The following is a 14,297-nucleotide window of genomic DNA, read 5'->3' on the forward strand; positions in this document are numbered from 1 at the left end:
AGCTGTTTTCCAGGTCATACCCCCAGTCTGATGTGAATGTCATGCCTCACTGCTTGGGGCAAGAGCTTGAGGAGCATGAAGCTGTTGTGTTACCTCACAAGAGCACCAATTAATTATTATAGGATCATAGGGAGTTACTAGGCTATTGGCCCTAAGGCCCTTATAATCCTAGCCAAGAGTTTACCCCATGCATAGACAAATCAGCACCCAATGCCCCTGTCCAGCAGGGACATGGGTGGAATCCCAGGGATGTATTTTCTATTTCCCATTCAGTTATCCAGATTGCGCTTAAAAAAAGGTAAACAGGTACTCTACTTGACGTGGAGAAGGAGTCTATTTCATAGATAGGGGAGTCTCTGAGACATAAATCTGTCCCGCCAGCAAGTCCTATTGATATCACAGACAAGGTTGAGGCCGCATGTGTGAGTTACTTGAGTGGAGCTTGACGTGTGGATATGCAGCAGTTCCATCAAGACGGGGTCCGATATCGCCTTGTATGTCAGACACAGGTCATCTCTGAGGAGTCTGTATGAAACAGAGTAGAGGCATAGGGCTTTTAGCCTATCTGTGTGGCATATTTTTCAGGCCCTGGATTCTCCTGGTGAGGAACCTCTGTGGTCTCTCCAGCTGCTGCATGTGCTTTGCGAGGTACATGCTGAATGGGGCACTGTACTCAATAATGGGCCTTATAAGGGAAGAATACAGGGATGTTATGATCTCCGTGTCCCTGGATGAGATACCCTTACTTAAGAGGTGGGCCATGTGGAAAGCTTTCCATACAATGGAAGTAACATGGTGGTCAAAAGTCAGGCTGCTATCAATATGGGTGCCCAAATCCCTCACAACTGACTGCATGCTTAGAATGTTATTTAGGTGATAATTTGTGGGGACATCTCTCTCACCAAAGGGGATGATGATGCATTTTTCTGTATTCAGCTTGAGGCCATATTTCTGGCAACAGTCATTTGTTTGGGTGAGACCCTCTTGAAGGATGTCCACATCACTAGGGGAATGGATGACAGCTCCCAACTTGCAGTCATCTGCAAACTTGGTCAGCCATAGCTATTGGTTTTGGCCTATACATCAGAAAATTATATCCCAAATAACAGAGGCCCCAAGACTGAACCCTGGGGTACGCCACTCAATACAGGTCTACTGCTTGAGGTGGCTTCCCCTATTTTGACTAGGTGGGTTCTATCAGTGAGCCAGTTGGCTACCCATCTGGTAACATATGGATTGATGCCTAGTTGAGAGAGTTTATCTATTATGCCCGAGTGGGGAATAGTATAGAAGTCTTTGGCCAGGTCAAGGTAGGTGGTGTGCACTGCCTTCCCCTCATCGATGCCGTTGGTGACTGTCTCAAAAAAGTTGACCAAATTTAACTGACATGACCTCCCCTTGACGAAGCCAAACTGTGTGGATTGAGTGTTTGGAGGTTGCCAATGTCCTTGTTAATGAGGTTTATGATAATCCGTTCCATGGCCTTGCAGATCAGGCTAGTTAGGCTGAAGGGTCTATAATTTCCCAGATCAGTGGATGCTCCGCCTTTGTGTAAAGGGATGACAGTGGCTGCCCTCCACTCAGCTCGGACAAAACCAGTACTCAGGCTTTGGTTGAACAGGGTGCCTAATGGTGCTGTAAGTTCCTGCCTGAGTTCATGTAGGATGCAGCCTGGAATGTTATCGGCTCTCATGGAGGCTGTATTTTTTGCCTTTGAGAGAGCAGTGATGACCTAATCCCTAGATATAAGGGGAAGGGGAATGTCGTTATTTACTGATGGGGGGGACAGAGGGGTGAAATTTTCACTGAATCTGTCAGCCAGCAAGTTTGCTATATCTACGGCATTTGTATATGTGGTGTCCTTGACCATAAGTTCTGAACAAATCTGGGTGCTACCGTTGAGATTACGGACATATGTGAAGAAGGCCTTATGATTGCCTCTAGTAGTTGTGGCCAATCTGGACTCAAAGTTTGCTTTGGAGGATTTCACTAGTGCTCTTATTTGCCTGTGTAGGCTAAGGAGAGATTGCTTCTGACTGGGCACCTGCTCCTTCTTGGTATTGGTCAGCAATATTTTCTTTTGTTATGGAGTTTATTTATTGCAGTGGTCCACCAGACAGGTTTACTCTTCCTTGTGGAGGATGATTTAGTCCTGTCTTGTATTCCTGAGTCCATGCACACATATAAATGTTCGTATAGTAATTTGGTATAGTTTTGGATGTCAGTTCCTAGAGAGGGGGAGGGGCTGTGAAACTGTTTATACCATCTCTCAGGAGGCTATAATCAGTTTTGGAAAAGTTTTTTTGATTGACCCTAGCTAGAGGGGGGTCAGGGGAGATAATGACTTCAAACGTGACTGCTTTATGGTTGTATCTTACAAGGGAGACTGATACTGCAGGTATGCTGTAATGGTTACTCATGTTGGTAAATACCAAGTCCAAGATATTATCACCTCTTGTTGAGATATCAACTTGCTGTTCCAAAGCATTTGTATTGACAAAACTGAGGAATCTCTAGTCATTTGTATTCTGGTAAGAGTAGTTCTTCCAGTCTATGTTTGGGTAGTTAAAGTCACCTAGGATCAGAGTAAAGGGTTGAATCTTGATAGATTCGAAGAGGTCTAGATAGGTAGTTTGGGCATCTTGGGTCAGATTTGGGGGCTGGTAGCTAGCTATTTGATTTGTATAGGGGTCTTGTCAATAGTTAACTGCACTTGGAGTACCTCCTGTGCATCATACTGCTTGACCAGCCTGGAGGTGTGCATGTCTTTAAAATATATTGAAACTCCACCTCCTTTGGCTTTACTACCCACAGTTTGGGGTCTGAATGTATGATAGGATGAGTAACCAGGTAAGGCTGGGGTGCTCTCCACAGCGTTGAACCAGGTTTCTGTGACCACACAGATGTTAGCATTTTCCAGGGTTAGGAATGCTTGCAATGAGTGCAGTTTCATGTTTAGACTCCTAGTGTTTAGCAGCGTGACCATTAATTTGTGTTTTGTTGAAATTTTTATGTTGGTAGTTTTAACTTCATCATTTTTCCTAAAAAGGTCACTATAAGGGAGGCAACAGCCTTTGCCAGAATCCTGAAGCCCAACTGAGACAGATGCAGGCCATCTCTGGCAAAGCATCATGGGATGTCGATCATATCTTCTCAGGTGGTCAGGTACTGGATCCCCCTGGAATGACACAAGAAACTAAGCCAATTGTTAAAGTCAATCATTTTCTGTTTGTATTCAGGCATCATTCTGGGTGATGGTAGAATGCTGCTTAAGGCTAGGGACATACTGCCTGGGACACATATTCAGCGAGTTCAATCATGTCTCTCTTCATATAGTCCAGGGACGTATGGCTCAAGTCATTCACACCAACATGGACTATGACAGAGTCATAACAGTACCTGTTGTTGAGAGACTTGAGTGCATGTGTGATATGGCAGATTCTGGCCCCTGACAGACAACTAACCGTGACTTTCTCCTTATCCAGCCTGGTGAGGGGCACATCTGTGTGTCTCACAATGGAGTCACCTGTGACTAATATGTTGGGTTTATGGTTAAGCCTTAGTGGTTGTGAGACACAGGTGTGTGAACTATGTGTGGTATGTAGTGTGGAGGGCTGTGGAGATCGCTTGTGTATTTGCCTCTGAGGTCTCCTTTGTCTGGGTATGCTTTTGTTGAGGACCTCCACATATATGGGTGTGCGTTGTGTAGGTGTGGGTGGTGTTTGAGGTGTAGTGATTGTGTTAACAACCTTCTCAGTACAAGATATGCTGGCTTGTGAGGGAGAGACTTGGACTCTAGGTTCCTAATGTAGTTGCATCTGTTGCAAATTGTGTTCCTAGGTGGTAGTAGTAGGTGGTTATCTGTGTACATAAGGCAGTTGCTATACTGTCTCAGGACGCCCATATCAACCAGACTGGCAGGAAAAACTGTAGGAAATTGTCCATCCATATTTTTTAGAATCTGAGAGAAAAGCCAGGGAGAGCTAAGGGGTTAGCCTAAAGCCCAAGTGCTTAAACCAAAACTAAGTGGCTTAGAATAACACAATTTAAATAGGCTATAAACAAGCAGTAACAAATGCAACAGAAAAGATGCAATTGACAATATAGAGAACAAGCCACAACAAGCAGCAGAAAAAGCAAGATGAAGTACTGGAGCAGGAGGAGGAAACACAAATACAGTAAAAGAAGCTGAATAAAGTGTTTTTTTTTTAGTAAAGTGGAAAGGGAGAGAGGAGGAACAGAAGAAAATTCAAGGTTAAGAAACTAAGGGGTTTGACCTTCCGAAATGATCTTTGTAATAAGTAGAATGAGCTAATGAGATGGAACTGGGAGGAGTGTCCCTTATCAAATTTACAGTAGGGGTGGGCAACAGCAAAAGCAACAAGTATAAGAACACAACTGCAATGGGGTGGGTCAGTGTGAGAAAAAAATTCAACCACAGATCAGCAATTATATAAATGGAGACAGAGAAAAGTAAATAATTCAGTCAAACAAATAAATAAAAACAGTGCAGTAAACTAGCGCAGACCTGTTACACAAATAAATAAAAAACAATGCAGTACTGTCAAGCAAAATAAATACAACCAGTGCAGTGCTAATAAGAAACACTGAAAATTAAAGTACAAAAAATATACTTATGTAGCTCTGTAATTCAGATTGTTTAAATGTCTCTCCATCAGGCACAAATGGAGCTCAGCAAGATAAGCAGTGATTCAACTCAAATGTAAAATGTTTATCCCAGGAGATAAAAGACCCTTCCAAAGTCACAGCCTGAGACAAAGACATAACACAGAAGTTGTTTGACCAGTTTTACCTGTCTGGTCTGAGTATACCACAAACTCCCAGTAGAGGCGGGCAACAGCAAAAGCCACAAACTATACAAAAATCCAACCACAGATCAGCAATTATACAAATGGAGGCACAGAAAAGTAAATAATTCAGTCAAACAAATAAATAAATAAAAACAGTGCAGTAAACTAGTGCAGAACTGTTACACAAATAAAAAAATGCATTACTGATAAGCAAAATAAATACAACCTGTGCAGTGCTGATAAGAAACACTGAACACTTAAAGTGCAAAAATATACTTATGTAGCTCTATAATTCAGATTGTTTAAGAATTATTCTCCATTAGGCACAAATGGAGCTCAGTAAGATAAGCAGTGATTCAACTCAAATGTAATATTTACTTAGGAACACTCCACCTGGAGTCCCTTTGTGAATTGCTAGTTGCAGTTCACTATCAGCACCATGACTAAGAGTTAACGCATGCTGCAAGTCTAAGTTTCTGACCCCTGTCCCCCGTGTTGTTTGTTGGGGAAGGGGGCATATCTTTTAGTTTGCTTTTAGATGAATCACTCATTAGCCTTTAGAAATGTTACCATACCACTCTTGCCCCTAACAGCAATAACTAGAAAGACTGTAAGCAGGCTATAGCCATTGGACTAATTATGAATAGAAGACATACTAAGATGAACAGTATTAATAAAGTAACAAATATGAATTTACAACAAGTTTAAGATACAATGACGGACAAATGGGCCAGGCATGCTGAAGTCCTTGAGGCCAGAAAAAGTGAAACTAATGGAAAATGATTACTGCAACATGCCTTGGCGAGATTAATTTGCTCTCGTTTCTCTTCTGTCAGATCACAATTCCATTTACTTAGAAATGAAGTAGTGAAAAGAAGGCTCTGGCTGAAGCAATAGGAACAGTCATACGTTTAATGAAAACTTTGGTCTATATCCACCAGTCATTTTGTTTCCTTTCACTGGTATTTATAAGCATAAAACAAAGTTTATGTCCCTTAGAAATATAACCCATACACATGCTTTCAAGACTCCCCTCAAAAATCACCTAATTTCTGTCTAGAAATGTAACTGCAACCACCCCACTTAATATTTCCTTTCAGTTATCCCTCCCTCTGTTTCTCCCCCCTTTCCACACCTTCCTTTCCCCATTACCCACTACCTATTCATTTATCTGCTTGGTACTATTTTTACTACCTACTTCTCACCTTACCCTGCCAACCCTTACCCCTTACCCCCTATACTACTGATACCTCATACTTCTCTCTCTCCATGTTATCTCGCAGCATAATACATAACACTTGATCCTAGACATACTTCCTTTTCCTCATCTCTCCTTCCTCTTGTTAACCACTTCTTTACTCACCTCTCATCTTCTTCTGCCCTACTCAGAGTTCTTCTTTAATTATGTTCTAACTTCCACTCCTGTTAAAATGATTTTACACTTCTTATGATACTTACGTTTTCTCAAAACAATTACTGTGCATTTTATCATTTATTAAGTCTGTAATTGAGAATTTATATATTTTACTACTATTCATTTAATTTTTGATCTTTGGGGCTTTCCTCCTCGGGCTCCGCTGAAAAGGGGCGCAAGCTCAGATGGACTATCCCAGTCAATAAATGTCAAATAAATAAATAAATAAAGATGTACATCTTCTGACTACATACACGCAGTGTAACAGACAGTTATATAACCTGCAGCACAAGAATAGCACCTGCTACAATTTTTACTTAGGCAAAACTATATGACTGTTGCAATACACACTATACAGGTCGCACAATGCATGACAAATTCATATTAATGATAGAGACCATTTACTTAATTTAAAAGTTCATCGCTTGCAAGAAGTAATACAAACCACAATGTAATATTACAGTCTAATGAAAATGTAGAGTAGGTTGTAGGTGAATGTATGATACGGCATGAATACAAATTTAGGTTAATACCTTTTATAAAGAACAGGAGGTCTTTATTGTTTGGTTTAGTTTAATTCAAGTTTGCTTACTGTGAAAAAACTGCAAAGAATTTAAGTTCTCATATGCATTTGTTTATAGCTGAAGAATAAAGACAGTCCTAAAACAGCCCCATTGTTTTTTTCTATTATAATAAGCATTTTAAATAATTTACAATAATAGTTATGGCAAATCTGGATAACATATTAAAGAGTAAAGATATCGTATTGTCAACAAAGGTCCATATAGTCAAAGCTATGGTCTTCCTTGCAATAATATATGGCTGTGAGAGTTGGATTTTGTGGCATTGGAGAAAATATTTGAGAATACCATAGGCTGCCAACTGATTATTTGAAGATATGATAGAAACCTGAATCTCAATTACTTTGGAAACTAAATGCAAAGATGGGATTCAATGGAGAAGACACTGGTGCTAAGAAAGGGGTGGTTAATGCTAAGAAGAATAGACAGTATCCATGTAGTAACAAACATAGCTCTCAACCAATCAGGGAAGAATCACAACAGAACCATCAGGGACAAACGGGAACACTTTTAAAATATTAGTACTATTAATATGAGACACTGACATAATAAGATACTGTCATTTAATACACATTTTCTGAACTACAAGAAATCTATAATTCTAATTATTGCCATTATTTATTAAATGCAAGTGATCATCTTTTATCCAAATATCACCAATTTTAGGAAGAATTAAGAGGGACAGAGTAAAGATTTGAGTCAAAATCAGGAACAGTTGAGAGGTATGGTAACAAATTTGAATTTACAACAACTTAAAGTTGCAATAAAGGACAATTGGTCCTGGTGTGGTGAAGTCCTTTGAGGTCAGAAAGAGTCAGACCCATCTAAACAACTAAACAATAACAACAGTGACCACTCTACAGCTACATCAGTTTATCTGTGTGGTAGTACTTGTCCAAACTACAATTCTAATTCACAGATTAAATTACAGGATAATCATTATATCATATGAGCAGTAACACAGTAACATTTTGCCGAGATGTTCTATTACTAATTAGCGTCAGTATAGATATCATCTTATAAAAGGATCCAGCAATACTTCTCTCTGCATCTTCCGGACAAATTTTTGGGTAACCGCAGTTACCAGCAGAGTGCAGCAGCACAGCCAACAGTGCCAAGACGGCACGGTCCCTAAGAAATTAAGTCTAAAAGAAATGTGTTATAGGAAAACCTGAAATATTCTCATTGTGCAAATCGCAAATCTTTGTGAAAATAAATCTCAACAGCTAAACAACTGCATGGCAAAATTATGGGTACAGTTTTATATGGTACAGGAGGAGAGGTACAGGACTAGCAATCTCATACGGCCTGTTTATTCAGAAAAATCAAACTTCTGTGTATACATGCTCTAGCAAAACATACACGAAGTACAAAGTTCATTTCATGGGCTACAGTCTATGCGAGGGTCGCAAGCAAGTATGGACATCAGCAGGATTAGAACTATAAAGCTGCAGCTCTGTTTTATAAATTTTGTGCATATGAATCAATTATGTATCCTAGAGTCCTGTGCCACTGGTCAGCATATGTTTCAGAATTATTTTCTGCAGTTGTCTGATTGGATAATATATGCCTGAGAACACAAAGTACACAGCATATGCAAAAAATAAAATTTCTAAACTGTCCTCAGAAACATCTCATAATTTATCCTTCATCCATCTCACTAGAGAAGAGTTAAACAAAGTGATTAATTCTGTATGTCAAAGTAGGATCCTCCATTTGTTGAGATTATTATTATTATTAGTAGTAGTGGCAGTAGTAGTGGTAGTGGCAGTAGTGGTGGTGGTAGTGGTAGTAGTGGTGGTGGTAGTGGTGGTAGTAGTAGTAGTAGTGGTAGTAGTAGTAGTAGTGGTAGTAGTAATAGTGGTAGTGGTAGTGGTAGTAGTGGTGGTAGTGCTAGTAGTAGTAGTAGTAGTGCTAGTAGTAGTAGTATGTGTTCATAAGCTTCTGGTATGCATAGCCATCTATTCGTTACAAAGCAGTGTACAAATCTGTGCAGTGTCTGGCAGTTGGCTAACAGCATTAAAGCACTGTTAATGAACTGTGATAAAGGTGGCCCAGTGGTGCAAGGTTTGATTCCCTCAGCTTCCACTGCCTGTGTGACTCAAGCAAGTCATTTAACCAGACACCACCCTGGGATGAGTCTGAAAAAGGTGCATGGAGGTGAATGCTCTACCATGGAAAGCAAATGCAAATAAATGATTCAGTACCTTCTTAAAATGCTTGAATGCTATAACCCATAATAATATGGAAATAATAATAAATAATAAGCAATACAAACTATACAAACCATTCACTACCAGTTATTAAAATAATGCAAATAATGTATTAGGCATTAGTGTGAATTAGCTATGCCCTATACTCTCCAGGTTAGTATGTGTCCCTGAAAGCAACTACAGAGTGAGTTCTAGCCAGTCTAACTATGTACAACTTCAGCATCCTGTATTCCTTCATCCATGCATGTTTATCTCCAATACAGGTGGTAATGAGTTGTGGACAAAATACTCCAAACATTAAAGCACTCCTGTCATGCATTCTGATGGTTAAGCTGGGTGCATGAGTGGTTCTGAAAATTAGGATATCGCCAATACATTTTTACTGCATTACATGATATATAACGAAGAGCTCCCTGGTGGATCTATGACTGGGTTCATCCTCTCTTGCATTCTAGTTTGGCATTTTTTCTGAATCCCACAGTTAGGGGTATGTATGCACTACAACAGCAAATGTAGTGACATCATACACTACACAAGGTGACTCTACCTAGCCCTGCCCTAAGTGTGTAGTTTCACCACCCCCCAACCACTATGTGAGCACATTTCCTACAGACTAAGTAAAAACAAAACAAACAAAAAAAAATGAGGCATACACTGACTCCAAGAAACATACAAATATATAATGTAAAAACAACAAAAATAGTGTTCCCAGCATGCACCTGTGACTTTATTAACAGTTGTTTAAGCTCTTTCATCCTCTATTAATGGATTTCTTCATAAAAAAACTTTACTAACCATTAAAACACATTTAAATAGACTGAATTCCTTGTCGGTTGACATAATCATCCAATCAAACACTTCCTATTTTTAAAAACACACACTTCCACTATTTAAAATACATCAATACTAACAACCCTTAAAAACGGATAAAATGATGAATTAATTAAGGAAAACAATTAAATATTTCACAACAAATGATATTCATTGTGTTATAAAGTATGCCGTGGTGGTACAGCGGTAGCGTTGTTACCTCACAGCAAGAGGTTCTCCCGTTCGATTCTCGGTGTGGCTTGGGAGTGCCTTCTGTGTGGAGTCTGCATGTCCTCCCCGTGGTTGGGTAGCGTTCGAAAGACATGCGTGCGTAAATGGGCGTGCCTTCATTGGAGGTTGGGCGTCAAGCTGGCACCTCAGCATTTCATAAAAATCTACTGCCAATCATTAGCGGACCGGAGTTCCGCTGTGGCGACTCCTTACCCAGAAAAAGCCGAAAGACAAACAACAACAACTTTATTTTTATAAGCTTTTAATTTTACTAAACTAGTAATAGCTAGCAATTCATTAAGCCCAGGTGGTGCAGCAGCATTCAGTTTCATCTGCCACCACAACTCTCTCTTTTCCAATACTAATTTCCAGGGGCCTCCCCTAGGCTTACATTCAACATTTTCCAATCTAGAAAATAAAAAATATATTATGGGAAGAAAAAATAACTAATATGTTTATATAATGTATTTGTATTTCTTTTATTCTTCATTTCATACACATAGCTGGCCTTAAGCACAGGCCAACTAGGCGGCCGCCTAGGCCGCCACTCTAGCAGGGGCACTTTTCCAGTAATCTGGATAGTGTAGGTAGACCAGGGTGGGGGCACAGATTGGTGTGTGTGGGGGCGGTGCTGTAGAGCCCTTTTGCCTATGTCACCAGTTGACCAAAGGCCGGTCCTGCATACACATGTTCATAAATTCCATCTTCCCTACAAAGAATGTTGGATATTCTTGACAGACTGCTAAATATACAACTCCTTCTGTATTACAATTAAACTTCCCTGAAATTTTAATGGTCTGTTGTGCAGCTGATACCGACTTGCCAACATATATATATTTACAATAGCTGCAATAGCCACATTTTGACATTATATGGGAAATACTATTATTGTTGGCTTGGGTATTTTGTAAAATGTTTTTAAAACTTTTACTCCACTTATAAATGTTTTGAGGTCTATCATCCAGTTTGTTTACCAAATCAGAATCAGCATTTGCCAGTTTTTATTCATAATGCTACTTATACATACGCTATCTGAAGAGCAGGTGTTAAAAGAAATATCATAATTCTTAGTTAATGTTAATTTCTCAAATGCTCAGTCATGAAAAATATGGCACTCTTAAAAAATGAAAGCTAAAACAGTTGCTGAGATTTTTAAAATGTTTCCAACAACTTTATAAAACATGTTTTGAAGTGTCACAAGTATCCTGAAACATTTGCTACTTATTAGGGACAGCAAAGTACACCCTGTGAAAATCATACCAAAAACATCATAAACAAACGTATATATCACAAATCAAAACTAAAAAAGTCCATTAACATGATGCATGCCTTGGTACAGAATAATGGATAATAACAATGACAGCAAACGATGTGAAACAGTAACCTGAACACATTTTAAAACTTCAAAAACACTGTTATACAAAGTAAGCATATTATGCCAGTTACACAACTTTTTTTTTCAAAATATAGCTGTAGCTATATTTGTATCCACTCCTAAAAACATTGCCTGAGTATCATCTCTCTTAATCCTTCTGTTCAGCTCATCACACCAAAACGAGACAATAAATCTATTTAACATTACTGTATTATCTGTCTCCCCATTATTGTTTGTTGTCTGGAAAACTCCATATCTAATAGGACACTCAGTTTCAGAAAGCTGCCTCTCCTATCACATCAAAGATTTACTACCCTTATAATTAATAATGAAACACTTTAGGAAGTAACCTTCGACTTACCTCAATGTGTGCATTCAATCCAGAAGTCTAAAGTCCGTTTTGAAGTAATCATTAGTACTTGTCACCAGTTTCAAAAGAGAGTACGTGCAAAAACAAATTCCTTTTTGGGGGGATAGGATGAAAACTAACTGTGAGGCCAGGGGATTTCTGTATGCTGAACTGCTACTGTACCGCTGTGCTAATTCAATACCTGAATAAGTAGTAAGCTGTTCATATGATAACTGAGCAAGTACAAGGCAGAAATACTTGTAGAACAGGGTGTGGTGGTATGACTGTATGACTTTTAATCACAGGGAAAACAAATGTTGCATGCATACCAGCCAGTGTGACAATACTGTAAGGAATTCCACCCGGAAGAGTGAGTGAAACAAAATCAGGCACATTAGCTAGAAAGAACAGGGGTGACAGCATGTTTACGTTTATGCCATTTTGAGACAACCTTTTATAAACCTGCCATAAGCATCAGGATAAATCCTGAGTTATTGTATTGATAATTTAAACATTTTGCTGTTAAACAAGGTCAAATGTTTCAAAGTTTGAGTCAGAAAAGGGTAAACATTTTATTTTAACTTAAGGTCCTTCCTAATTCAAAAGGCTTTGTTTAAGAAAAGAAGTACACAGGAGATATATACAGTAAAAAATGATGAGCGCATTTTTTTTCAGTTAATTAACAAAGAAAGCTAGATGCCATTTTCCTTTGCAATCATAGATTCAGGCAAACTTTCACCATGAGGAAGTGTAACCCTCTAATTTATGAATGGAGCTGATTGTTAAACAGCTCAATACCTGTTTTATGATGTCACATGAGAAGGCTGTTCCTGCACTTATCTGACATAATCATCTAACTGCATTTACAGCCCCAGTGGAAGCATACAGTCTGCAGAATGTATCCCTGTAATAATTATTTGGCATCTTGTGGCCTGACATTGTCACATGTGGGCTTAAACATTATTCCTTGCAGTAACAAATATATGAAAATTATGCATAAAAACACCCATAACCAAAACAAACCGTAAGGACACTTGGTGGGCATCCTCTTGCATTTAGAGTAAGAATATATCAATTTCTGGATTATGAAAGTGATCAAAGGTCAACCAAGTGTGTACTATACAGCTGCACTGACTTAAAGCTGCCCTCCTACAAAAAATAAATAAATAAATGAATAATAAAAAAGTGGAGGGCTTCAAGCTATACATGTGTTGAGAACAGTCATATGCCAGAAACTAATATCCATACATCAGTTTCACATGATTCATTAAAACTCAAGCCCACAAAAAGGAATAATGCTCTTTGGGTCACATGTCATCTAAGAGGTTGTTATTCATGTTAAAGGCTTACAGTAACAGAGGAGAATACTGCATCATCATGGTTTGATGGCTTGAACACACGCACCTGTAGAAGGAGGCTGGATTTGATATTACCCAGTTCAGTGCATTTATTCTTAATGGATGCCTGCTTAATAGATTTGATCAAATTGACAAAGATGGCTTTCTAAGAAAAACAAACAGAAAAGTAAGGCTTCACTGAAGAACTAGGAGTCGAGGTAGGCTAAGGCGAGAATACTGACATGTTCTGCTTGTCCTTGAGCACTACAAAACCAACAGAGAATGGCTGAGATTTTTCCATAATATGAGGCTGTACTTAAACCACCTAGTTAAGGTTAGTACAGATATCATGAGTCCGGTAAGTACCATGGACCAAAGCAATAAACACATCTGTCACTACTGTTAGAATAAGTGATTTGTTTGACAGTCACACTTATTAAAGGAATGGAGCATGGTGGTGAAAAAGGCCAAAGCCCTGGCCACAAACCAAAGTGAAAAGAAGTATCAGCAACTGTATGGTAGCAGTGACTTACTGGCAACAGAAGGTGCTCAAATAAGCAAAAACACTGGCAAAATTCTGCCAAGTAAAATAATGAAGAAGTTCACTGACCTATACTCAGAAAATCTGACAAAAACAGAGCAAATCTCAATTTTTTTAAATAGTAGCTTAGTGGAGGGAAGAGTATCATGGGTAGCAGAAGGTGCAAGACTAGCCTAAGCCTGAGGAAGTTTTACCTGCTGAGCTAAGCATAAAAAGAGTAAAAAAACATGTAAGAATATGTGTATACACAGGCACAAATATCCATTACTCAAAGTGGCTTTATAAGAATGTGCTTTTGTTTATTATAGGTCTGTGTGTATGCACATTTAGGCCTACAAAAACCCAAGCCCATCTGTACAATACTTCTAATGCATACAGTGATACAGTCCCATTTAACGTGTTTATATGTGGTGACTTTCCTCCGCCATCTCAAATATTGTGCACTGCAGTGATCTGTTATATTCTGAGCCCCCCCATCCACTTGATCGGGAGAACCTAAATACAGACAGCCTTTCTGGTTTTCATCTGTACTGCAATAATGAGAGAAAACATCTGGTCTAAATAAACTAAGTAATGATCCTCTCCCTCAGAACCTGTAGAAGATTAAGCATCAGTTCTTATGTACAACTTTGTTA

At 39.0% G+C, this 14,297-nt stretch overlaps 1 protein-coding gene across 4 annotated transcripts in view; it reads right to left on the reverse strand.

The window, feature by feature from the left end:
* SYT16 (synaptotagmin 16) overlaps nucleotides 1-14,297 on the reverse strand; it is a 1,077,368-nt gene that overhangs the window by 638,851 nt on the left and 424,220 nt on the right. For 2 of the 4 annotated variants that reach the window (XM_044074489.1, XM_044074488.1), the window contains exon 1: nucleotides 11,797-12,025. The exons of the other annotated variants lie outside the window; for them this stretch is intronic. The gene's annotated coding sequence lies outside the window, so the exon portion shown is untranslated. Of the gene's footprint in view, nucleotides 1-11,796; nucleotides 12,026-14,297 lie in introns of those variants that run through there. 4 annotated transcript variants of the gene reach the window in all.

The sequence above is a fragment of the Protopterus annectens genome, chromosome 6.part0, assembly GCF_019279795.1.
Source record: "Protopterus annectens isolate FY-2018-M chromosome 6.part0, PAN1.0, whole genome shotgun sequence".
Lineage (NCBI taxonomy): Eukaryota > Metazoa > Chordata > Ceratodontiformes > Protopteridae > Protopterus > Protopterus annectens.